The sequence below is a fragment of the Theropithecus gelada genome, chromosome 4 (genome assembly GCF_003255815.1).
Source record: "Theropithecus gelada isolate Dixy chromosome 4, Tgel_1.0, whole genome shotgun sequence".
Classification (NCBI taxonomy): domain Eukaryota; kingdom Metazoa; phylum Chordata; class Mammalia; order Primates; family Cercopithecidae; genus Theropithecus; species Theropithecus gelada.
Genome location: NC_037671.1, coordinates 135,453,420 through 135,457,465, shown reverse-complemented (window position 1 = coordinate 135,457,465; position 4,046 = coordinate 135,453,420). Strand labels below are relative to the sequence as shown.

At 47.1% G+C, this 4,046-nt stretch overlaps 1 pseudogene; it reads right to left on the bottom strand.

Annotated features, from left to right (window-relative positions):
• LOC112622666 overlaps nt 1–1,149 on the bottom strand; it is a 15,583-nt pseudogene extending 14,434 nt beyond the window's left edge.
• Nucleotides 1,150–4,046: the final 2,897 nt, after the last annotated feature.

The window sequence follows — 4,046 nt, the reverse complement described above, 5'->3', positions numbered from 1 at the left end:
CCCCCCCCCCCCCCGCCGGGGGGACAAACCCCCAACCCCCCCAAAAAAAAAAAAAAAAAAAAAAAAAAAAACAAGAATTAGCTGGATGTGGTGGCAGGTGCCTGTAATCCCAGCTACTGGGGTGACTGAGGCACAATAATCACTTGAACCTGGGAGGTGCAGGTTGCAGTGAGCTGAGATTGCACCACTGCACTCCAGCCTGGGTGACAGAGTGAGACTGTCTCAAACAAACAAACAAACAAACACACACACAAAATCAGACTTCTAGCCAGGCACAGTGGCTCACGCCTGTAATCCCAACATTTTGGGAGGCCAAGGTGGAAGAATTGCTTGAGGCAGGAGTTTGAGACCTGCCTGGGCAACATAGTGAGACCCTGTCTCTACCAAAAAATTATAGAATTAGCCAGGCGTGGCGACATGGCCCCTGAATCCCTGTTACTCAGGAGGATGAGGCAGGAGAAGTTTCAGGCCTTTAGCATAGGAGTTCAAGGCTGCAGGGAGCTATGATTGCACCACTGCACACCAGTCTGGGCAACAGAGACTCTGTGTAATTTAAAAAAAAAATTAAAAGAATCAAACTTCTCTCTGTTGGATGAGGATGCTGACCAGATTAAGGAAGGGTTGCCCACCTCCTCCTGATAGGATATGAGAAGAGTTTGATTGCGTCAGTCTCCTCAGGCTGCTGTGACAAATTGCCACAAACTGGGTGGCTTAAAATGACAGGAACTGATTAGCTCACAGTCCTGGAGGCCACAAGTCTGAAATCAAGATATCTGGAGGGCCATGATCTCTCTGACGCCCACAAGGGAGAATCCTTCTGTGCAGATTCTAGGTTCTGGTGTTGCCTGCAAGCCACAGCAGTCCTTGCTTTATGGCAGCATAACTCGAATCTCTGTCTCCACTCGGCCATCTTCTCTCTGTAGCTGTGTGAACAAAATTTCCTCTTCTTATTTCACAGACACTTGTCATAATGGATTGAGGGCCCTCACTGGTCCCGCATAACCTCATTTTAATTTGAGTACATCTGCAAATAGCCTATTTCCAAAAAGGTTACATTCGCAGGTTCCAGGTAAACATAAATTTTACGGGAACAGCCTTTAACCCAGTGCTGTGTCCAAACTTTGACTTTGTCACTGAATGAGGGGCCATCCTGAAAAAGTCATTCAGTGGGAATTGGAGAGCATCTTTGATATCCATAGACTTTCTTATTCATTTTTTTTCTTTCATATCCAGGACTTCCTTATTCATATTTTTTCTTCATTTTTCAGTTTTTGTTTTTTTCTGAGACAGAGTTTTACTCTGTCACCCAGGCTGGAGTGCAGTGGTGCGATCTCAGCTCACTGCAGGCTCCACCTCCCGGGTTCAAGCGATTCTCGTGCCTCAGGCTCCTGAGTAGCTGGGACTACAGGTGTGTACCACCACACTGAGTTAATTTTTGTATTTTTAATAGAGACAGGGTTTTGCCATGTTTGGCCAGGCTGGTCTCAAACTCCTGGCCTCAAGTGATTTACCCGCCTTGGTCTCCCAAAGTGCTGGGATTACAGGTGTGAGCTACCATGCCTGGCCAATTTTTATCTCTCTCTCTCTTTTTTTTTTTTTTTTTTTTTTTAAGACAAGGGTTTCCTTGTGTTGCCCTGGTCTCTAAATCCCGGGGTCAAGCACTCCTCTTGCTTCAGCCTCCCAAAGTGCTGGGATTACAGGCATAAGTCACTGCACCTGGTCCTCATGTTTTCTTTCTGTAAAGGAGAGTCTAACTACAGGAAAGTTACTGCTGGGCGTGGTGGCTCATGCCTGTAATTCTAGCACTTTGGGAGGCTGAGGTGGGAGGATCACCTGAGGTTGGGATTTTGAGACCAGCCTGACCAACATGGAGAAACCCCATCTCTACTAAAAATACAAAATTAGCTGGGTGTGATGGCGCATGCCTGTAATTCCAGCTACTCGGGAGGCTGAGGTAGGAGAATCAATTGAGCCTGGGAGGCGGAGGTTGCGGTGAGCCAAGATGGAGCCACTGCACTCCAGCCAGGGCAACAAGAGCAAAACTCCGTCTCAAAAAAAAAAAAAAAAAAAATGTTACCAAGACACCACCTCTCCATCTTTTAGTGGTATTACTCTATTACTCTACTCTGATAACAAAAGCATATCATGGTAGACAAATTTCAATCTTTAAAATTAGGCTAGTGTTTTCTGTTGATGGATTATGAGATTTTTCTGTTGTTTTTACTGTCATTTTTTAGTAAATCCTGTATGGGAAAATATTGGATGTCTTCAAGTATATAATAAATAAATGTGCTTCAAAACGAAGTTGATTCGTCCTATTATCAAGTTGATGCTTATTTCACAGAGCTGGGACATTTTAATTTTCATCCAGAAAAGAGGGTTTGTTTTTTTTTTTAAGATGGAGTCTCGTCCTGTTGCCCAGAATGGAGTGCAGTGGCCTGTTCTCAGCCAGGCTGGGGTTGTGTAGTGGTCCAATCTTGGCTGACTGCAACCTTGCCTCTGGGGTTCAAGTGATTCTCCTGCCTCAGCCTCCCGAGTAGCTGGGACAACGGCACCTGCAACCACGCCCGGTTAATTTTTGTATTTTTAGTAGGGATAGGGTTTCACCATGTAGGCCAGGCTGGTTCTGAATTCCTGACTTCAACCTGCTTCTTCCTCCCAAAGTGTTGGGATTACAGGTGCGAGCCACGGCACCCGGCTAGAAAAGAAATTTTGAAATGAAATATAAGATGATTTAAAAAAAGAGAGGCAGCTGGGTGAGGCCGAGGAAGGCAGATCACCTGAGGTCGGGAATTTGAGACCAGCCTGACCAACAAGGAGAAATCCTGTCTCTACTAAAAATACAAAATTAGGGCCAGGCATGGTGGCTCACGCCTGTAATCCCAGCACCTTGGGAGGCTGAGGTGGGCGGATCCCCTGAGGTCAGGAGTTCGAGACCAACCTGGCTAACATGGTGAAACCCCATCTCTACTAAAAATACAAAAATTAGCCAATGTGGTGGCGGGGCTCCTGTAATCCCAGCTACTCGAGAGGCTGAGGCAGGGAGAATCGCTCAAACTCGGGAGGAAGAGGTTGCAGTGAGCCGAGAGGCACCATTGCACTCCAGCCTGGGCTACAGAGCAAGACGCCTTCTGGAAAAAAAAAAAAAAAAAAAAAGCAAAAACTAAAACAAAATTGCATGCCTGTAATCCCAGCTACTTGGGAGGGTGAGGCAAGAGTATCGCTTGAATCGGAGGCGGAAGTTGCGGTGAGTGGAGATCACACCACAGCACTCCACCCTCGGCAACAAGAGCAAAACTCCATCTCGGGGGGGGGCGGGGGGGGGGGGAAGAGGCTGCCAGGTGTAGTGCCTCATGCCTGTAATCCAAGCACTTTGGGAGGTAAAGGCAGGAGGATTGCTTAAGCCCAGGAGTTCAAGACCAGCCTGGCCAACATGGTGAAACCTTGTCTCTACTAAAAAAACAAAAATTAGCCAGGCATGGTGATGCACGTCTGTAATCCCAGCTACTTAGGACACTGAGGCAGGAGAATTGCTTGAACCCCAGAGGCAGAGGTTGCAGTGAACAAAGATGGTGCCATTGCACTCCAGCCTAGGCAACAGAGTGAGATTCCATGTCAAAAAAAAAAAAAAGAACCAACTTTGGGCTGGGCACGGTGGCTCACACCTGTTATCCCAGTACTTTGGGAGGCTGAGGTGGGCAGATCACTTGAGATCAGGAGTTCAAGACCAGCCTGGTCAACATGATGAAACCTCAACCCTACTAAAAATACAAAAATTAGCTGGGTGTGGTGGCGTGCGCCTGTAGTCCTAGCTACTCAGGAGGCTGAGGCAAGAGAATCGCTTGAACCCAGGAGGCAGAGGTTGCAGTGAGCCAAGATTGAACCACTGCACTCCAGCCTTGGCAACAGAGCAACAAGACTTCCTCTCAAAAAAAAAAACCCAACTTTCAGATAAGAAAAAAACAGGCTGTGCTTCATAGCCGCTATGTGTCCTGTGTGGTCAGGTGCTGTCATGAGATTTTGGACTCTCTGAAGACCATCCCTAG